This window comes from Notamacropus eugenii, chromosome 4 (assembly GCF_028372415.1).
Source record: "Notamacropus eugenii isolate mMacEug1 chromosome 4, mMacEug1.pri_v2, whole genome shotgun sequence".
NCBI lineage: Eukaryota > Metazoa > Chordata > Mammalia > Diprotodontia > Macropodidae > Notamacropus > Notamacropus eugenii.
In genome coordinates, this window is record NC_092875.1 from 167,048,291 (window position 1) to 167,072,383 (window position 24,093).

Below are 24,093 nucleotides of genomic sequence, written 5' to 3' on the forward strand. Positions count from 1 at the left end.
CTAACTTCTCACTGGTGAACTGTTTCCCTGGGCTGAAACTGATAACCAAGGTGCCAGAAAGAAGAGCCAGACACAGAGAACTCAAGGAGAGAAGAAAGACCTTGCCTTCTCAATACCACCAGGATTAGGTATGCATTCTTCTTCCTCTTCTCCCATCCTCCTCCACTATAAGAAATAGGAGCAGAGTCTTAGAATAAGAAGGGACAGCAATACTTCTATTCATACAGCAGAAGTGTGAGTTTGTTCTCATTCTGTCTCCAGACCCTCTATCTAGTGACAATCTGCCACAACAAAAAGAAAAAAACAACTTCCTTTTCTCAAACTATTTCTTGTCACCTACTCCATGATCTTGTTAAACTGGATTAACAACTCTCCATCAGCAGTTCTCATTTTGCCCTACTTTGTCTCTGTCTTCCATATGTCTTTGTCTTCTCTGGCGGCAATGGGCTTCCCTAATTTTCCTCCTTTTTGTCTATTGAAATCTCTTTCTTATAGATCCAACTCAGGTGCTACCATTTCCATGAAACTTTTTCTAAATCTACCTTTACGGAAAATGATCCTTTTCAAATTCCTCTTGTCAATCTGCCTGAACTTCTCGATTCTACTTATACCCTCCCTTTGGAGCGTCGTCATTTGGATATGGGTCTTACTTCATAGAGTGATTCTGAAGATTAAATGAAATAATGAAGATAAAAACTTTCTAATCCATAAAGTTCTATACAAATGTATTTTTTTTGTTTTTATTTGTTTTTTTAAACATCATGGCCTTTGGAGTAGGGAACAAGAAATGGGAGATGCCTGTAGTGTAAGTTTTGTCTTCATCATCCTCTTCTCTTTTCAGCCTATTCACTGAATCAGGAGATAGGTTTCATACATAGGGAAGAATATGGTCATTTGGAGCATCATCTATAGAGATAATGGGTCACACTTGATTATCCAGAAAGCATCTGTAGATTTCCTAGCAGGAAGAATTTATAAGCTCTCATTTCCCCTATCATGCCGCAGTCATGAAGGGCCCTCTTAGGTCATTATGCTGAATTACTACAGGACGTTCATTTTTATGTGTGTGTCTGTGTGTGTGTCTGTGTGTTTCAGTGGGACAATTGCCATTAAATATCCTGCATTACTCCTCTGAAATGGTGCCAATGGCTGACAGCACCTCTAAACTCTAAGCAGTATTACCTTCCCTTCTCTTCTCCTATTTTTCCTGTACTGGAATACAATTTCTTGTATCTAATGCCAAGGAATTCAAGATAAGACATCCACACCTGCTGCATCAGATCTGTTCTAGGCCAAGACTATGAAAGCACAGAAAATTGGCTTTTTTTTATTCCTTAAGGTAGATTTCTTTCCTAATGTCTATTCTTCACAATAGCTTGTTATTTCCTAATAAAATTTCTTGCCCTGTACAATGGAGCAAATGCACTGTCCTAATAGTAAATCCAATGATGTAAATTAAGGTGAAAATTTGTCAAGGGAAAAGTGGACTCAGGTTTCAATCAAAAGAATGTTTACCCTTCCTTTGGCATATATAAAGCAACAGAGCTAATTCTGCCACTCTAAATCATCCTTTGTCCTTTATGTATAGTCTAGTTCAATAAAAAGGACAAACTTTATTAATATGGGGTCCTAATACTTTAGATTTTGTGAACTGAATTATACTATAAATCAAATCCCAGACACATTTATTTGGTTCCTGAACATCCTGATTTTCAAATAAAAAAGACTAACAACCTGTACCCCATACATTATACATTTTTTCACATTGGTTCCATTAATTAAACCTACTTTAATTAGGCCTTTGGAGAATAAACACTACAGCTATGAAACAAACAAGTAGATTGTTAATTTAAAGTTAAATTTGTTTTGCAACAACTGAGTTCATATTTCTTTATTACTGAATTTAAAAAGATTGATACTGTAGGAAAGCCCTGTTTCTCTATTCTAATAATTCTAATATTTATAATAAAATATATCTTCCATTGGTTACCTTTGCCTATGAAATGTCTATCACAGAAGCCAATGTAATGACTTCTGAACTGTAGATTAAAAGGAAAATTGAACTGTACTAAGATATGGACACATATTGTCCGTGTCAGGGCTACTAGCAGCACAGCTATTTTTCCTTAATTAGAAGTCAAGGAGAAGGAAACATGGACAATACATCTGACCCAGTACAAGTGTTGTAATAGAAATTTTTGAGTCAGTCAAAATGCACTCTTAGAAACCTACCATCATCCTCTTTGACTATGCTGGGTTTTCTCTCTCAGAACTTCAAACTGTAAGCTGGGACTATAGAACTTGGAAGAATTCTTCCATTGATTTCATAACATCATAGAATTTGAGATTTAGTAGGGACTTTGGCAACCATCTAGTGCAATCCACACTTGAAAAGAATTCCCAGTGGACTATACCTGACAAAATGTCATCAAGTCTCTGCTTGAAGACCTCCAAAGTTGAAGAACCCACCATCTTCTAAGACATCGCAAGTCTCTTTTTGAATACTCTGATTTTTATAAAGCTTTTTTGTTTGCTTTTGGTTTTGTGTTTTTCTGGTAAGTTTATACTCACCAGTTTGAAATTCATCCTGGTTCTGCCTCCTAATGTCAAATAGAATAAATCTTCCACATTACAGTCCTTCAAGAATTTGAAGACACCTGTCAGATACCCTCTACATGTTCTTTATGCTGAGTCTTCTCCCCTCTTTTTTACTTAATATTTTATATTTTGCTAATTACATGCAAAAACAAATTTTAGCATTCTTTTTTGAAAATTTTGAGTTCCAAATTCTGTCCCTCTTTCCACCCCTCCCTCACTGTCCCAACAATGAGAAAGTCTTAGGAGTTGTAAGTATCATCTTCCCATGTAGTAATATAAACAGTTTAACTTTGTTGAATTCCTTATAATATCTCTTTCCCATTTATTTTTTTCTTCTTCTCTTGATACTTGTATGTTAAAGTCTAATTTTCTATCTCTGGTCTTTTCATCAGGAAGTCTTGAAAGTCCTCCAGTTCATTGAATATCAATCCTTCCCCTCCTCCCCAGGATCATACTCAGTTTTGCTGGGCAGAGAATTCTTGGTTACAATCCTAGCTCTTTTGCGCTCTGGAATATCATATTCTGAACCCTCTGATGCTTTAATATAGAAGCTGCTAAGTCTTGTGTTATCCTGATTATGTCTCCATGATACTTGAATCATTTTTCTGGCCACTTGGAGTATTCTGAGTTATCCTCTTTTGGTGTGGAGGTCTGGCTTACTTCTTAATCATACTGGAGGATGCCTATTTGCACAAGGATATGATGAAGCATGTGAAGGTCTGGCTGCTGGGGGATGTCTTTTTCCCTGCGCTATACTGAAGCACATGATTGTTCTCAGAGTTGTATTCTGCCAGTTGTGCTGGCTGTGTGAACACATGTGGGTGATCCTGGTATTGGTGGTTGTCTACTCCACCACACTGAGGTTCAAGATATCCCACAGCTTTGCTGAGGTGGGGCTTGCTGCTGGTTTACTGAAATTCTCCCTATCCTGGAATGCACTTTCCTTTTACCTGAATGAGACAGACCTTTCTTGCTGATATTCTAAGTTTCCTGGGCTAAAAGATTGTTTCACCTGATCTTTTTACTGGTTCTACTGTTCTAGGATTTGTTTTAGGGAGCTATTTTATGATTGCTTGGAGGTGAATATGGCAGAGTTTCAGCGCTTTAATGCTTGCTCCATCCTCTTGGCTCCCAGAAGTTCAAATCCTGATTTTCATTTTGTTTTTCTTTCTGGCTACTTGCAATACTTTCTCCTTGACCTGGAAGCTCTGCAATCTGGCTAATATTTCTAGAAACTTTCATTGCCGGATATCTTTCAAGAAGTAGATTTTTACAATTTCTGTTTTATCTTCTGGTTCTAAAACATCAGAGTACTTTTCCTAGATAATTTCTGGAAAGATGATGCCCAGGGTTTGTTTGTTTGTTTTTGTTTTTTTTAATTTAATTTAATTTTTTTTTAATACTGGCTTTCAGGTTCAATTATTCTTAAATGATCTCACCTAGATCTATTTTTCAGGTCAGTTATCTTTTCAATGTGATATTTCACATTTTCTTCTTCTTTTTTATTCTTTTGATTTTGTTTTATTGTTTTTTGATATCTCAAGGAGTCATTAGCTTCTATTTGCCCACTTCAACTTTTTAAGAAATTATTTTTGTCCTTGAACTTTTGCAATTCTTATTATATTTGGACAACTTTACTTTATAAGCAGTTCTTTCCTTCAGTGAATGTTTGTACATCTTTTTTTTTTTTTTTTTTTTTTTTTGCATTTGGCCAAATCTGTTTTGAGGAGTTCTTTTCAGCGGTTGTTTGTGTCACTTTTATTTACCATTTGGCCTGTTCTACTTTTGAAGGTGTCATTTTCTTAAGTATTTTTGTGATTCCTTTATCTGACTCTTTTTGTTTTATCATTTTCTCATATCCCTTTCATTTCCTATCCAAATTTTTCCTCTACTTTTTAATCTTCTATTTAAAATATTTTTAACCTCTTTCAGGAATTCTTTTTAGGTTCTGAGATCAAATCACATTTTTCTTTGAGGCTTTGGATGTAGCAATTTTGACTTTATGGTCTTCTTCTGAGCTTGTGTTTTGATCTTCTCTATCATCATAGTACCTTTTTATGATCAGATTCTTAATTTTTTGGTTCATCTTTCAGCTATTTCTTGACTTTTAATTTTATGTTAAAGTTGGGTTCTGCTCCTGGGGTGAAGAAGGCACTATCTCAAGCTCCAGGACTTTCTTACAGAGATAACTTTGGGGGTCTGCTTTCAGTTATTCCAGGGCAGTATGACCTACGGAGAGGTGTGGTCATTGCTCTCCTGGTTTGTGTTTTGGTCTGTGATTTACCATAAGAACTCTTTTTCCACTTTGGAATCAGTGACCCCACTGCTGCTAGTGTTCTTCCTCATCCTGGGACTGTGAACTGGAACTGTATATAAGTAATGCAACAGTGTCCTACACCCAGTACAAGGTCTCCTGTTTTCTCCTTCTGACAAGTTGTCAGATTCCTTACCATCTGTTGGCTGAAAGCTCTGGAAGCTGCTACCAATGCACCCAAAGCATTCTATTGTCTTCTCAAGCATGACCTGCACTGTACTGGACACCACTCTCACCTCAGTGAGACATATATTTCCTATCTACCTTTTCAGTTGTTTTGGACTGGTATATCATTTCACCTTGTCCTTTCCTTGTTTTGCCACTCCAAAATTCTTTTTGACATTTTATTTTACAGTTGTTTGGAGGAGAATTTGAGAGAGTTCAAGTGAGTCCCTGCCTTTACTCCAACGTCTTGTCTCCATCTCTTCACATGTTTTTTTTTTTCCTTACTGCATACCTTTCCATTTATTCACATTTTACTCAAGGTGTTCATCTAGCTATTTCCATTAACAATTAAAGCACATGACTTTCATATTTCCTATTTCTCTACTTATTAAATATATCTACATTATTTTTATGTTTAATGTACTTATAACTGCAAAATTATATAAATATAAAAGGTCTTTTCTACTACCTCATCATGCTATTAAGGTCACCCTTCTCAGAGATATTGTTAATAAAATCCAATCTCTTTGAAGAGTGGTATAAAGTTTGAAAAGTTTTCAGTATTACCCCAGGGATTGTATGTCTGTTTGTTTGTTTTGGGGAGTTGCCTTTGGACTAGCAAGTTTTATTAAGAGAGGCTCATCAATAACTTGGCAACTGCCTGGTTGATATGATTTCTTGCACCATAGTAACATTAAAATGTCATCTATTAACTTATGGAGGAATTGCAATAGGTGTCAATAGAGACAGTTACCACACTGATAAGATCATAGACTCTTGAAGTATTGATATAAGTACAAGTGTAATAAATTTTTATCCTTGTGGAAAAGTATTCTTGGTGAAACATATATGGGGATGATTTACCAGCTACATGAATTAAACTTAAATGGATTCTCATGTTATTTCAAGAATCAGCTTCCTCTCTAGACAAAGTTTTCTGATACCTTTTTTTTTTTTAATCTTGGAGTCCCAAATAGATTTTCACTTCTATCCATACTGCCTTTAACCAAAAACAAAATCAAGACACAAAACAATAGAGGCCATTTATGTTCATTTCTGAAGTACAGTTGGAAGTACTATATTGAGGATATCACTTTGATTCTAAGCTATCACATCTATCAGGTTGAAAGGACCATTGTTATTAAAATTAGCAAGCTCCCATCCTGTGGAAATTCAATAGCTTATAACATGAATATTCTAAGTTTGAAGAAACATTTTAGCCCTAAAGGGAAAAATTATAATCAATGGGTAGAAGGTAAAGGGATATAGATTTTGACCCCTTTAAGGACAGACTGCTTAATGAGGGGTCTAGAAATAGAATGAAAGACCTAAAAAAGGTATGAAGTTTCAAGTGACTGGAAATCTTCAAACATGGGCTATTCGATTACTATTTATCATGCATTCTGTGGACGAGATTCATGTTCTGTTTAGGGTAGAGGTTCTTAACTTGAGGTTCATGGACAAATTTTAGGGAGAGTCTGTGAACTTGACTGGGCAAAAATAATTACATCATTATTTTTACTAATCTTGGTTTTCTTTATAATCCTATTTCAAGTCAATAAGTATTTATTAAGTGACTGTTTCACTTCAGTCTAATGTGTTAAGCACTAGGAATACAAAGAAAGGCAAAGATTGTCCCTTTGAAATTTTTTTGTATTTTATATATTTAAAACATTATTTGAAAAGGGATCAACAGGTTTCACCAGACAACAGGTGGGCACACTTCAGAACTCTGGATAAGAGTTAACCTGAGACCAATAAGATCCTTTCTAGTTCTGTTTCTATGATTCTTCGTCATTATCCTACAAGGTTTTCCTGTGGAGATATGGCTTATATATTAAACTTATGTGTGTAGATTAAGATAGTAAATAATAAAGGAAAGAGGGAATGAACTTAATATGAGCCTTTTTTATAAGAAACATTTTCTTATTCTATATATCTCTAACAATTCCTGCTCTAAAGTTTCAATGTGAGATGAAGGTGATCCTGGATTCTCTAAAGGTACACCAGCAGAATTCATGTAAGCTCTACAATTCTTTAAAGTTAAGAGTCTGATTGAAAACAAACAAACAAACAAATATAGTATGTCTGCTAATGCCTACAGTCTGGTTACTTAGTGACCATAGACACTCTTGAAACATGAGTTGAATAGACAATATTATATGCTTATTACTCAATATCAATTACCCAGTGGCAAAAATCTGGATCAGATGATCTCTTGAGGTTTAAGGTCCATCCATCTTTATGGTTCATCTTCAATTGCAGTATTAATTTATGAACTCTGTCCAATTTGTTATCATCAAAGTTGATTGGTTTATAGAAAAGGATTATTAAAATTAATATTTTAACATATCTTAATATTATATATCAATGAAAATCTAAGCCTCTTTTAGCAAGTTTAGCAAGTGGTCTAAAGTTCAAGTAGCATCATCCTACAGGATATATATATATATATATATATATATATGACACTTGGCAGTATTACAGTGCTATAGTACCCACTTGGCAAGAGTATTAAGCTATATCATGCTCCATATTTTTCTCTAGAAAAGAAATCAGATTCTATTTTGAAGTTTTTAAATACTAGATGATGTCTTTTAATTTCATATCTCAAATGGAACTTTTTCTGTGTGTCTTTGATCTTGGTTATTTTTCTTTATTGTGGTCAAATTGTTTGGGCATCCTGAGCCTATTCTTATTTTTATGGTTTTGAATTCATTGCATTTTGTAATATGAAAACTTTAATGACATCTTCCAGTTCCTCTTCAATATGGGGGTGATTTGTTTTTCTTAGGAAAATGGTCATGTACTGACATCCTATTTTCAACTTCCTTTTTATATTCTGAAAAAAATCTTTTCCAAATATGGGAATTTGATATATTTATATGTTTAATAGAGATGATAATTGCACACCAGGTTTAGGCTGGTGCATTATTCTTTCGCTGCATATTTGCTTATGATAATCTAACTCCTTTCTTTTTTATTCTTTAAAATCATTTTGTTTCCTTTCCTCTAATCTTCCTTTGTGCCAAAACAAGCCGCATTATTTTGCTTCCTCAGTATCCTACTAAAATTGCTCCCATGATTTAGTTTGGGGAATTTTCGAGTCTATCCTCATCATTTTGATAATTTACATTTAATCCGTTTTGAGGAAAATTCTCATGCCTTACTATTGAGTTATTTATTGACAAATGATTTTATTGTTTGTAAGTAAATTCAAAATGAGCAGATATTATTTATTTTATTTCCAGATTGTAAATGAAGTAAAAACTCTTCATCTCAACTCGACTTTTGTTTGCCTTTTTTCAGTCTGCTAAGTGATATTGACACCAATATTTGGAATTTTGATAAGTTATTCATTAAAGGACTGCAGTGTTATATAATATCTCCAATTATTGAAATTAGGGGAAAATATAGGAGATGGGATATAGTTTGCATTTTTTAATCTCATAAGATTTATTAACAGTAATTTCCATCTCCACAGGAAATACTGAGAACTAATTCTCAATTATATTTTCATAGTTCTATAATTTTTATTATATTATTATTGATAAAATTTGAGGAGTGATGTCTAGATGATGTAACCTTTCCAGTTGTATTGATTCAAAAACTGGGAATAGTGGATAGATAATAATAATAACAGCTAATATTTATATAGTAGCCTATTGTGCCAGGCACTGTTCTATTCTTTATAAATATGATCTCATTTGATCGATAAAAAAATCAATCAATTTTGATTAATAAAATAGTCATACTCTCTGCAAGGCCTTGGTTCTAGTTGCCTCTGACATACGCTGATATATTTTACCTACTAATTTATGTATTGTCATGTGCATAACTTCTCTGATTTCTTTTTTATATGTTTTTGGATAAATAAATATATGTTGTTTACTAATTGTGATGATGTTTTATACAAGTAATATTCACTACGAAGGGACCGAGTCTTTGGATCTAAGCTATTTAAGGGATAACAACCAAGGAAGCATCTAGAACCTAAAAATAATTTCCCCCAGACTAACAAGATTTAGGAGACAAATAGAAATAATGCCATTCCAGCAGCCTCTCTCTGAGGAGAAAGGAGTGGCCAGCCTAGTGGTTCCAGTCTCCTGTTCAACTCCAGGTAGAAATGAAAGTCTCTCTTAGAGAAAGATGGATGAGACTGCAAAGACATAAGCACATTTCTATCTCCCTGTAAGCCCCAGTTAGGCAAACCCATGTGGAAATGCGTAACCTACATGGGAAATATGTGTTCTGCATGTAGGGGAACACCAGAAACCTCCAGGCTCAATAGGAAGGACTTAGTTATTCCTGTTATCTGGAGGGAGTATCCCAAAGTCATAGATTTAGAGCTGGTAGCAGTGTTAAATATCTAAGTCCTCCTTTTACCCTTGAGGAAGGTGAGACATAAAGTAGAGAAAAGTCTTGCCCAAGATAAGGACTTTCTTTTCATTAGTAAACTCTTACTGTTCTGGGTTTGTCGCTTCCTTGAAAATCTCCTAATGGAATAGTATCACAGAATATTTCTATAATATTAAGGTTTAGAAGGAGAGGTAGCAGAGTGTAGGCAATTAGCAGTCACTCAGAAGGCCTGTAAGACTTGGATTAAAGTCTTGCTTTCTGATAAATATTGACTATATGACCCTGTGCAATTCATTTAATGCATCATACCTGAAGGCAATTTTCTAAGACTTGAAGCTACAGATATGGTGCCAGCCTTCATCAAAGCACTTCCACACTGGCAGTTCTCTATATCAATAAAACTACAGAACTAACCCTTTTCCATGTCTGTGATAAAACAACTTGGCTCTTCTTAGTACCAGTAAAATGAATTTCATAGAAATTTACCTTCTGAAAATTCCATTGACAACTATGATATTAAGAAAATGTGTTCAAAATCTCTAGATTAGCTTAGAAAAAGTCACATTCCCCATTTCCCCCTGCTTTTTGCTTGTCTGCTTTGTAAGTCATGACACACATCCACTAGATTTCTCTTTTGTATTATTTTACTAATATTCCCATAAATTATATATATATATATACATATATATATATATATACACATATATATATGTATATATATATATATATATACATATATATATATGTGTATATATATATTTGCTGGGTGCTCTATTGTTGAGTCTATCACTCTCTCTTGCAAAAGTCAGGCATTGAGGAGAGCCGGAAATGATCCCAAATTACTCTTCCTGAGTCTGTTCATGGTGATATAAAAATGGTGCTCTAGGAACAGGTCTGCACATGCCCACATAGCCCAAAGTACATATTCACACTATACTCTAATATGGGATGTGGGTCACATATGAGCTCTTCTTATATCATATGATTTTTCACCAGTTGGTTCCACAGAATGTGTCATAGTACTAAGAACAAATTTGATTTCTATATGGAACAGTTATCTTTTGCCTTTTTGTAGCTATCATTCTTGTTGTTGACCATAGCTAGATAACAAAAACAAAGCAAACAATAGAAAAGCTTTTCTGTATAAATTTAAATATCTGTAAAATGGGGATATTTATGCTATCTCCTTTAAGGGGTTATTGTAAGGGACATACTTTGAAAACTATAAAACACTATATGGATGGTATATTATTACTGTAGACAAACCAACTGAAAAAGACATGGCCTCTCAATGATGAGTCAAAAGTTAACATCTTTATTTATATAAGATGATGATATTTATTAATTGGATTTAAAAAGGAAAATGCCTTCCCCTCTCTTTTCTTAAGTAAGCTAATCTTTAAGGCTATTTCTAATTCTAAATTGAAAAGCATATTATCATATTTCTTAGGTGACCTTAAATCCACTCCATCTCATGTAATGCAAATTCCTACTTTTTCCCTTCTCCAAAATATTGAATGATGGTAGAGTGATTCATTTGGGATGTGAACTGGGAGGTAATAGCATTGAGTGGAGAGAAGCTAATAGTATATACAGATAATTCAATCATTCTAGCTCAATTTCTCCATGTAAATATTACATACATTTCATAATGCATGCATTGAATATTTTCATATTTCATTATTTTTTCCTTTATCATTTAAGAAGTCCATAGCATATGACTAGATTTTTAAAGTTAATTTGAATCGCTATTTTCCCTGATTATCAGCAATATGACAAATAATTCACCCATCCTTATTTCACATCATTATCTTTACATAGTCAAAATGAATTAATTTTAAAAGCATTTATTAAAGACCTTTTATGTGGCAGGAAATTCCAAAGTGAATTAGAAGGTTGCAGTCATTTTCAGGACCAGATATTGTTTATTTGAAATTTTTGTATAATTGAGACAAAAGTGATTGATTTCACTTACCCAGATAGTTTTTTTGTCGTGAAATTCATTTTTGAAAATGAGACTTTTCAGAGCGTTTGCGTTTTAATATGTTTTCATTAATTTACTCTTTCCTAGTCATTTCATCCTTTGAAAAATCTGTCAAGTCTCATTTATCATACACAAATAGACTAAACAATTTTATGAAAAACAAGCTATTTTAATATAAATTCTTCTAAATGATAATTGAATCTTGTTAGTCTTGTTTGAGAATTTCTAGGAAGATTTTGAAAGGTAAAGTCTGCTCTTACTTTTTTAAGGTCAGGGTGAAGTGATAAAATAATAAAGTTATCCCATACAATTTAAAGTAAGCAATAAAATGCTCAAGCAAGCTGAACCACAAGCTTTAGACAAAGTGTGAAAAGTTTTTGGAAGTCATGGGATGAAGTTAAATGATACTACCTAGGAAGCTAAAGGATGCCATCATGTCCTCTGGGTCTTGTAGAAAACGATTGTCACTTAGAATGTGGGGATTCTAGAGCATGGTGCTCTGAAAAAGAAAATATTCTACAGGGAGAAAGACTGTAGGAAAAGCATCTGGAAGAAGGAGACCTGGTCCAAGACCAAGAACTTTGAAGAGTGTGGAGGCTCTAGGACTTCTCACCAGTGTCCTCATCAATGACCACATCAGCTAATAATAGTATCTACATTGGAAAAAACTGGATGTTGATTCATGACTCTATAAGGACACCAGAAAAAAATACATCATCCCAAAAGGCAGTTTCTTGAGTACCCCATAAATAGGAGAAAAGGACTTCTGGTATCCAGCAGCTCTGAATTAACCCTTTGCCACATGTTCTTTTAGAGCTCATTTTCCCTCTGAAATCTGTGTTTTGGAGAGAGATTGTTACAGATTTGGGATGGGGGAGGTGGGAGGGATTTTATACCAATTATTCTTATTTCTTAGTAAACACTCATTTTTTAAAAACTACTTAAGACTAGCCAACTCAATAAATGATTTTAAACTGGTAATCTAAGAGTGACAATAGGAAACACATGGATGGAAACTTGAGCTAATGGTAGTAGAGAATCAACCTTTCACTCCTTAGCGGATAACCCTAGCACTTTCTTTTTTTTTCATCATCTTTAATAAATGTGAATTAAATTTTTTGCACAGTTTAAATGGTTTCAGAAGCATGTTGTACAATGAGTAGTACAGAAACATAAGAAACAGGAAACCATGTACACCTTGCCATTTTGTAATACTAGGGGATTCATTGGGTGGGGAGGAAGAGATGGATGCTTGTGAAGCATTACCAGAAGTTTTCTAATCAGGGGAGATTAGACAATATGCCCCACTAAGGGGAGGGCCTAAAGCAGTGATTTCATGAACCTCTGTCCCCACATTCCAATTTATCCAGATCAGGGGGCCTTTGTCTGCAGATCCTCTCTGGTCTGTGGCACCAATGTGCCTATCCACTAACTGGTTTTCTGTTTGGCTTCTAGCCAGCTGAAGCAAGGTTCATAACTCAACTCCTTCTTGGCCTTCTTGTAGAAGAAGGTAAAAACATTGGTGGTCCATGTTAGCAAATGGCAATTGAGGGGAGGTTCCTAAGTGAAAATAGCACGAACTTATCATCTCCAATAGGAAGGCTGCCCAATACAGTAATGTGAAAGGAATTCCTATTTTAGATCCAAGTTTAAAGCCCAATTCCTTGCTCAATTCATAGCTAAAATCAGAAAAGCTCACGGGGGGTGGGAGGGAGAATGTATCATCACTTATATAATAGAACAGACCCCCAAAGTTTTGGGCCTTCTCAGAGTCCCACAGGGTTCTGAGTGCCCAAGTCACATTTTCTTTTTCTTTTAATTTTTTTAATCAATTTTTTTTTTCCAAGCCACATTTTCAACATAGACTTGGTTGCCCACAGAACCCTCCCTATTCTTTATAAAGGTCTTATCATTGTTAAAAACTTTAGTCATTTCATATTGGAGAAAAATGCTCCTTTTCCCATATATGCATACAAACACACACACACACACACACACACACACACAAACACACACACGGGCCTCAACCTTCTCCTATCCAAGATAAATAGTGCCATCTTCTATTAATCTTCTCATGGTTTCAGGTCATCTTATCTGTTTGTTCACTAACTTTTAAACATGTTCTAGTTTGGCAATTCCCCTCTCAGAATGTGTCATTCATAACAGAATGCACTCTCTAGGAGGAATTAGAATACTGGGTATATTACCTTTATTTTCAACTCCCTATTTTTATGAATGTATCTTAATATTAAATAAGCCTTTTTTATTGCCATGTTATTTTATTCATTGAATCACATAACCATAGGCTTAACTGGAAACAAACTTGGAGATTTTCTAGTTCATCTGTCATCCAAAGATCCCTTGTATATTATCCCTGGCAAATGATCAACCAGATTATTTGCACACATTCCTGAAATCAAGCTATCCTGTGTCTACTGCATTGATCAGATCCACTAGCCAAGGGATTTTTTCCTCCACAATCAAAGGAAAACAAACAAAACAAATGTTTGTTAAACAGATATGATTTGTTCTTAAGGAAGCCACTATGGCTCCTAATGATCACTTTCCTTTCTAAATGTTCAAAAAACATATGTTTATTAGTCTTTCCTAGAATTTTTCCAATAATAGGCATCAAGTCAGCTATTCTATACTTTAGATAATTCTACCTCTTCCCATTTTCTGTAAACCAGAATAAAATGTTCCCATTTACCACATAGTAACACCTTTCCTATTTTCACTGTTCCTTTAAGGAACTGGAATTCAGTAATCATAACTGCATACTCTTCCAGTTCTCTGAAGTATCATTTATTCAGGCTAAGTGACTAGAACTAATTTCTAGGAGCCACATGCTCCTTTTCTACCTTGAGTTTCCTTCTCAATCATTTTTGTTCTCCCCTTTCCTGTAGTAAGACTATTCACTTGAAAGAGAAGAAGTAAGGAAAGAGTTACTATCCTTTGACTTACTATCCTTAAAGTCATCTATTTATTTATTTACATCTTCGGAGTAAAGGAAAACACAGATACTTCCTTTATATCACTAAATTTTAAAAAAAAAGTAAAAGAAGAGAAAGATACCTTTTTATCTGAGATCCAAATTGTTTTACATGACTTCTATACATCACACTAATATTTCTGCCAGCGTTTTGAATTAAGCATATTGGGAGGAGAAATAGCTGATCTATGTGGCCTGGACTTCCTTCAAAAGTACAACACAGAATGCCACCTTCAAAAATTGGCTAGTGTTGTGAGTACTAGTATCATATATGTTAATGAAATTAAAGACTCTATTTCAATATAATCAGGACACTCAACAAATTTGTATTATATCTGTTGAGCTTACAGAATTACCACATTAATAAACAACAGGTGACAATATTTTGCAGTTTTAGACATGCTCTAGTTGGTGTTTTTTTACTTTGTGAAAGCCTATGAAATTGATGTATGAAATAAGCAAAGTTAAATCTTTCCATAGCAACAGACCATTCTAAATATACAAGCCAGATGGAATCCTACCTTATATACCACCGCCTTTTAAAAATAGTCTGGATTTAATGTAATGGACCATAGTAGAACATAACTTTTCACTTTTACCATGACTTTTCTCTGTTAACTTTTCAAAACGAGAAGTAATAATATAGTATTGTGCTTGTTGCCATGCCAATGAACTAATCATTAACTCTAGACAACATAAATATTAGGAGTGGTCTGCATCTCTAAGTCCTAATGTCAACCAGAAAGATCTGGTTGAAATTTTGGCAGCATGCCACAATGAGAACTGTATATGTATCCTTTTTAGTTGTTCTTTCTTGGGTTTCTTGGGACTCTAATTGGAGATAAAATTCCAAATATACTTGCTTTTGCCTGTGTGTTTGAAAACTTAGGTAGGCAGCCACATAATAACAATGATTAGGAAAACTTCAGTTTAGCTTATCCAATTTCAATTGGATCCTCTCTATTTCAAATTGGTCCTTTTACTCTTCCTTGATTGGAGGACTTGGATTATGATATTACAGAGGGAAAAGGAGCTAAAATTACAAGCTAGAATCATACACCCAGCAAAATTGAGTATAATACTTCAGGGGGAAGAAATGGACATTCAGTGAGATAGAGGACTTTCAAACATTCCTGATGGTAAACATGCTCTATAATTGGTCAGAAGGAGATTACAAATGTCCTTTTCCTGGCACTGGGCACAGTACTTTCTTGCACTGCTCATTCTTGAATCTGAATTACCAATCCAGTGTGATGTGGAACTTTAACACTCTAGAGTTTGGGGCTTCAGGAAAGCTGGGACCCTAGTTACAATTCCAGAGAAGAAAAGAGTGCTTATAGTATCTCACAGACCAGAGAATAGACCAGGAGAGTAGAAAATACAGCTCTATTTAGATTATATAACCTGAGACCCCCAGAATTACCTCTGAAAACAGTTGCACAAAAAACCTGAAGCAAACTAAGAACAATGCCCCCTCCACTGTGGGAACAAAACTCATCTTTAATATAAATGTAAAAGTCAAGGAACAGGTTAGGAAAATAATCAAACAACACAAAAGAATCTGACCAAAGAAAGTTACTATGGTGAAAGGGAAGATCAAAACACAAACTTAAAAGGAGACAATGAAGTCAAAACTACTGTATCCAAAGTCTCAAAGAAAAATGCGAATTGGTCTCAGGCCATGGAAGAACTCAAAAATGATGCAAAAAATCAAATAAGAGAGGTAGAAGTACCAAGGGGTAAAATAAAAATTTAAAGAACTCAACAGTCAACTCCTGAAAGAGATCAAAAAATGAAAACTTGGGAGACAGAGCCAAGATGGCAGACTAGATAGACACACTTACACAGGGTCTGCCCACAGAGCCCACAAAATACCTGTAAAGAGGGCCTCTCAACAAATTCTGGAGCAGCAGAAGTAGAGAACAACAGAATGGAAGAGATTTCCAGCCCAGGGTGACCTGAAAGGCCCATGGGAAACGTTGGTTGCACAGGAAGCAGAGCAGAGCATGGAGCCCAGACCAGCCTTGGCTGTGCGGTGCAACAAGATTCTGGGAGGAGGATGCCTCGAGTGCAGAATCTCCAGTCATGGATTTCCCAGTCCCAGTAGCAGTAGTTCGCAGATCCCTCAACCTATAGGCACCAAAGGGTCAGTGACAGGGGGGCTTTTCAGCTGGCCAGGAAGAGAGAAGGGCCTTCCCATAGCTCTGGCAGCAGGCAGAAGCCACTGACGCTGCACAGCAGCCTGTACAGACTGCTCCATAGTTGGGGAGTAAAAACCCCTGGGGGCCCTGGGGAGCTGAGCCTTACCTCAGCCCTGTGAGGAGGCCCTGGGTGAGCTGGTCTTTGTATCACACTGAATGGCGGCCCTGACCATCCATCTTATCTGAAAATCAACCCCCAGTGCTGACCTGGAGGAAATGGAGGCCAGATGGCTGTGGAGAGGTAACTGCTAAGATTCTGGGCACAAAAATCCCTCTCTGTGTCCAGACCAGTACATGCTTGATCATGCCACCCTGGAGGAACTGAGATCTCACAGATTCCCAGAGTATACCCTACTCTTGACAAAGGACCCAAAAGTCAAGTAACTGATTGGGAAAATGCGCAAAAAAGAGAAAAAAAATAAGACCATAGAAGGTTTCTTGGTGAACAGATATCTCCTCCCATCCTTTCAGGATGAGGAAGAACAATGCTTAACATCAGGGAAAGGGAAAGACATAGAAGTCAAGGCTTCTGTATCCCACACATCCAAAATAAATATTTAATGGGTTCAGGACATGGAGGAGCTCAAAAAGGATTTTGAAAATCAAGTAAGAGAGGTGGAGGAAAAACTGGGAAGAGAAATGAGAGAGATGCAAGAAAAGCATGAAAAACTGGTCAATACCTTGTTAAAGGAGACCCCCAAAAAATGCTGAAGAAAATAACACCTTGAAAAATAGGTTAACTCAATTGGCAAAAGAGGTTCAAAAAGCCAATGAGGAGAAGAATGCTTTAAAAAGAAGAATTAGCCAAATGGAAAAGGAGGTTCAAAAGCTCACTGAAGAAAATAGTTTTTTAAAAATTAGAATGGAACAGATGGAGGCTAATGACTTTATGAGAAACCAAGAAATCACAAAACAAAACCAAAAGAATGAAAAAAATGGAAGATAATGTGAAATATCTCATTGGAAAAATAACTGACCTGGAAAATAGATCCAGGAGAGACAATTTAAAAATTATGGGACTACCTGAAAGCCATGATCAAAAAAAGAGCCTAGACATCATCTTTCATAAATTATCAAGGAAAAGTGCCCTGATATTCTAGAACCAGAGGGAAAAATAAGTATTCAAGGAATCCACTGATCACCACCTGAAAGAGATCCAAAAAGAGAAACTCCTAGGAACATTGTGGCCAAATTCCAGAGTTCCCTGGTCAAGAAGAAAATATTGCAAGCATCTAGAAAGAAACAATTCAAGTATTGTGGGAATACAATCAGGATAACACAAGATCTAGCAGCTTCTACATTAAGGGATAGAAGGGCATGGAATAGGATATTCCAGAAGTCAAAGGAACTAGGACTAAAACCAAGAATCACCTACCCAGCAAAACTGAGTATAACACTTCAGGGGAAAAAAATGGTCTTTCAATGAAATCGAGGACTTTCAAGCATTCTTGATGAAAAGACCAGAGCTGAAAAGAAAATGTGACTTTCAAACACAAGAATCAAGAGAAGCATGAAAAGGTAAACAGAAAAGAAAAGTCATAAGAGAGTTACTAAAGTTGAACTGTTTACATTCCTATATGGAAAAACGATATTTGTAACTCTTGAAACATTTCAGTATCTGGGTAGTTGGTGGGATCACACACACACACACACACACACAGCACAGAGTGAATTGAATAGGATGGGATCATATCTTAAAAAAATGAAATTAAGTGGTGAGAGAGAAATATATTGGGAGGAGAAAGGGGGAAATGGAATGGGGCAAATTATCTCTCATAAAAGAGGCAAGCATAAGACTTTTCAGGAGGGAAAAAGAGGGGAAGTGAGAGAAAAAACATGAAGCTTACTCTCATCACATTTGACTAAAGGAAGGAGTAAAATGTACACTTATTTTGGTATGAAAACCTATCTTACAATACAGGAAAGTGGGGGAGAAGGGGATAAGCAGGGTGAGGGGGATGGTGGAAGGGAGGGCAATGGGAGGAGGGAGCAATTTGAAGTCAACACTCTTGAGGAGGGACAGGATCAAAATAGAGAATGGAAGCAATGGGGGGCAGGATAGGATGGAGGGAAATATAGTTAGTCTTATACAACACGACTATTATGGAAGTCATTTGCAAAACTACACAGATATGGCCTATATTGAATTGCTTGCCTTCCCAAAAGGATTGGGTGGGGAGGGAGGGATGAAGAGAAGTTAGAAGTCAAAGTTTTAGGAACAACTGCTGAGTATTGTTCTTGCATACAACTAGGAAATGAGAAATACAGGTAATGGGGTATAAAGAGTTATCTTGCCCTACAGGACAAAAGAGAAGATGGGGAAAAGGAAAGAGGGAAATTAAAAGAGAGGGCAGATTGGTGATAGGGGCAATTAGAATTCTTAGCTTTTTGGGGTGGGGGAAGGGGAGAAATGGGGAGAAAATCTGAAACCTAAAATTTTGTGAAAATGAATGTTAAAAGTCAAATACATAAATTTGAAAAAAAATGAAAACTTCCTGGAATATTATAACCAAATTCTATTGCTCACAGGTCAAGGAGAAAATATTGCAACCAGAAAGAAAACAAAATTCAAATATCATGGAATCATAGTCAAGATAATAGAAGATTTAACAACTTCTATAGTTAGTAATCATTACTGTGAAAATAAATTTACAGCCAAGTTTCTCTGAATAAAGCCCTCATTTCTAAAATATATGGAGAAGTAAGTCAAATTTTAAAAAAAATTCTAATTAATAAATGGTCAAAGAATAAGAACATACAGTTTTCAGATGAAGTAATCAAAACTATCTATAGCCATATGGGAAAATAAGCTACAAATCACTATTGATTAGAGAAATGCAAAATAAAACAACTCTGAGGTACCATCTCACACTTATCAGTTTGGCTAATATGACAGAAAAGGAAAATGACAAATGTTGGAAGGAATGTGGGAAAATTGATACACTAATGCATAATACACTAATGGAATTTTGGACTGATTCAACCATTAAGGAGGACAATTTGGAACTAGGCCCAAAGGGCTATGAAATGTTGCGTACCGTTTGATCTGGCAATGACACAAGGAGCTCTGTAAACCAGAGTTAAAAAAAAAAAAAAGGAAAAGGACCTATATGTACAAAAATATTTATAGCAGCTCTTTGGGTGGCAAAGAAATGAAAATTTAGGGGATGCTGATCAGTAGGGTAATGGCTGATCAAAGTTTGGAATAATATTTGATGGAATACTGTATTACTGAAAGAAATGGCAGGCAGTATGCTCTCAGAAAAAAACAAAACAAACCCATACTTACACGAATTGATGAAAATTTAAATGAGCAGAATCAAGAGAACATTGTACACAGTAACAGCAACATTGTACAATGGTTCGCTGTGAATGACTTAGCTATTCGCAGCGATACAATGATCCAAGAAAATTCTTAAGGACTTAAGATGAAAAATACTATCCATTTCCAGAGAAGGAAATGATGGCGTATGATTGCAGATCAAAGCATACTTTGTTAAAATCTGCTTGCTTTTCTTACTTTGGGGGAGGGGTTCAGTTGTCTTTTACAACATGATTAATGTGGAAATATGTTTTGCATGACTGCATTTGTATAACATGTATCAAACTGCTCTCTTTCTCAATGAAGAGGTATGGAAGGGAGAAAGAATATGGAACTCAATTTCTAAAATGAATATTAAAATTTTTTTATATGTAATTGGGGAGAAATAAAATACTAAATGAATAATTTAACTATTTTGATAACTATGTATTAATATAATTGTTGTCTTTTGTAACTCTATAAGAAGGGATTCCTAGGCTTTACTAGACTGGCAAGTGTGTCAGTGACAAAAAAGTAGTTGAAGAACCCATCCGTCTAAGGGCTTATTTCCCTTTCCCCCTGATATGCAACCTCTTCTTATCAACTGACTCCTTCACTGTTCACTGTAAACATGTTCAGATACACCCCACACGTAAAAATAATAAAAATAGCAACCTCCACTTCACACTAGCTATTGTGTTGTATCTCCCTTTCCTTTCATAGTTTTACTTCTTCATACTACACAATGTCTGTAGAGAAAGCTGTCTGCATGCCATACCTCCACTTCCTTTAATCCAATTTAATTCTAAATCTCCTTCCACTTGGCTTCCATACTTACAACTCAACTGAATTTATCTTCAACCAATGATTTCTTTATCAATAAAGCCAATGATAATATTTTTCTCTGCCCTCATCACCCTTAACCTCTCTACAGATCTCAGACTGATCACTTTCCCTCTCTTTCTTGATACTCTCATTTCTGGGTTCTTCTGATACTCCTTTCAGGATTCATCTTCTATCAGTGGGTTAATATGTACATACATATGTTTATGATATATACAAAATAAATGCAAAGTTATTTGGAATGAGAGGGCACCAGCACCTGGTTTTAAACACACACATGGAAATATCAAATATGTATACTCACATTTCATATATGTATTATATTAGTATATGAATGAATTTAAGGAGCTTATTCAAATAGAAGCTTTCTAATTATGTCAATTCCCACAGTCAAACCAATAGCCTTTCCCCAGATAACAATTAAACTGTTATCAATCTAAGTGTACAGGGGCTGCAATCTGATACTTTTTAATAAAAAAAAAAAAAGAAAATGAGAAATTTATTCAATACTGGTGTAAGTACAAGGGCTAATTCATACAAAAATAAAATACAAGCACACATGATTTTCATTTAATTGTCAGACGAGTTGACCTTTAAGATTTCTTGCAACTTTCAAAACTCACCCAGATGTTAATAGCTGGGAAAGAACCATTCTGATTTCAGAATCTGGCTTTGTATGTTGTCTCCATGATGCCAAAACAATGAATCACTTTAGTCAAAAACAAACATTCAAATCAGTGGTTTGGCATTGTGTGGACCAAACAAGCAATTTATTGACTAAACTTTTTCCACTTTGTATTTTGGATTTATGTGGAAACATGCTTATATAATGCTTGCTTTGGCGTTGCTGTTAGGGCAACTATCTCTGCTCAAGCTGGAAATCCCACTGTGCAGTTAGAGACTGCTATCTTTTAGATTATTAACACTACAGCTTCTAAAAAATCTGCTTCCAGGACATAGACACAGGTTCCAAACTGAAGCATACCTCTAAATTAACATTCAAATAAATAAGAGATGTTTTCTTAGATTAATGTTTTATAAGGTAAGCATTTTTAAAATAGTATTATATTAATTCATAATTATGAGCAATTAAATACATTTCCATGTAGTTTTTTGTTTCTTTACTACACAGTTATGGATTTTCCTCTAAGATGAATAAGATTAAAACAAGCATTTCATTGTTTTCTTTCATTAGAAAATGCCATTGAAGTCATCACGATTCTTATTTCATTTTACATATTTTCATATATAATGATTCACTGTACTGATAAACATTTTTACAAGGAGGACATTAAATATATATTCAAAGATTTTTATCCATTGTACACTTGAGTTTGAAATATAAGATTACTGTTCTGCTATATTAGGATTTTAAATGGAAAACTGATAAAGACATAATTAAAATCTAAAACATTAAACACATTTCATGAATTAATAAAGTCCAGTTCCTTCTATTCTTCAAAACTTATTTCTTTTAAACCCCACTATGTTAGGCAATAACCCTTCTCAGGGTCAGCCAGGCACTTAAAGGGTCCATCTGGAAAACTGAGATAAGGGCCTGTGGTTCAGTTTGAACAGTTGTTGAACTGAGCCATTAAGAGCAGAGCAGAGAGGTACCTGTTACCTTGTGACTCTCACAGTGGCAAAGAAGGTTTTATCTAGTGTGCTTTATAGCAAACCTGTGGATATTTTTTTTCTCTTTTATTTTACATACCCCTATTTTCATTCAGCTTCTAAGAAGGAAGTATGGTCATGATATATGTGTCAGGTGATGCTTCGGGAAATTGGCAATGCTTTTTCTGACTGGCAAGAAGTAAATAAAAGGTGGATTCTTTGTCAATTAATTACCTAAAAGGTGTTGGAGAAATCATTTTAATTCAATTATGGGGCAAGAGGTATGTTAATTGAACTCTAAGATTTTTTTCCCCAACTCTTAAGTTTCTAAGATATTATAATTGAGATGCTTTGAACTCTTATCTTTTTTCAAAATTTTATTTTCTCTTAGAAAGTCTCCTATGGAATTCCAGAGAAGAAGCAGCTTTGTTTATGTCACTTCTGAGCTTTACAGCAGTCTAAAAGGTAACAACATTCATTAAAGGAAATAACCATACTAATACTCTTGCTGTTTCAACATGGTATCACGGACACTAACATTGTGTCAAGGAGATTTTTCTGGCACAGTCTTTACAAATACAACACAAATGTTTTCCAGGATAAAAACATCCTTATTGTGAGTGTAATCATCTGTGGGTTAGAAATCTTAGACCTGGTAATCCTGACTCCCTGGATTCTAAATAAATTTTGGATCCTATCAGAGACCATTGAAATACTCAAAATGAGTCCTTAACTTCTGCATTTAATTTTAAATGTCTGTGAAAAATCATTTCTAGATGCTTATGAATTAAAAAGTTTCAGAATTGTGTGTACAAGATGGACCGACAGATAGACAGAGGCAGAAAGAAAGAGCAAGCACTACGGAAAAAAAATCACTCTGATGATCCATAAGCAATTTTTAAGATATCTGTAATTCATCAATATATTTTGGTTATTGGTTTGGTTGTTGTCCTTCATTCTCTTAAGACGACCAAAATGACATCACTATGACAAAGTCAAGTTTCAAGGTATCTGACTGTGGCTGATCAGACCAATATGAGCTCAGAATGCTCTACCACAGATTGGGCACAGGTAGTCATTGTGAACGTTTGGGGTGGATACTCTAAATTTGTGCATCCTCACAAAAGCACAGCACCTTTTCTGATGTGGGCATGAAAATGCTGTGTAGTCCTTTGTCAGAATCTCTAATGTCACACAATCAATTCCAAAGTTCTTGAGAGAGACCTTGAGAGTGTCCTTGTATTGCCTCTTTTGACCACCACGTGGTTGCCTGCCCCCTGAGAGCTCTCCATAAAATAGTTATTTTGGCAAATGTACATTTGGCATTTGCACAATGTGGCCAGCCTATCGGAATTGTGCTCTCTGAAACATAGTTTGAATGCTCGGCAGTTTAGTTCGAATAAGGGCCTCAGTGTATGGTACCTTATCCTACCAGGTGATCTTCAGAATCTTCCTAAGACGGTTCACATGGAAGCTATTCAGTTTCCTGGCATGGTGCTGGTAGACTGTCCTTGTTTCACAGGCATACAACAAATTTTAATCACTTTATGGGAGACCTCATGCTGATGAAATCACAGATCTTTGACAGCCAGAAAGCCGGTATATTGATAGTTAGAAAGGTGGAAAGATAGGGCAGCAAGATGACACAGTAGAGAGTACAAGTCTTGGAGTTAGAAAGATCTGAGATCAAAACCAGTCTCAGGTACTTAATAGTTACGTGAC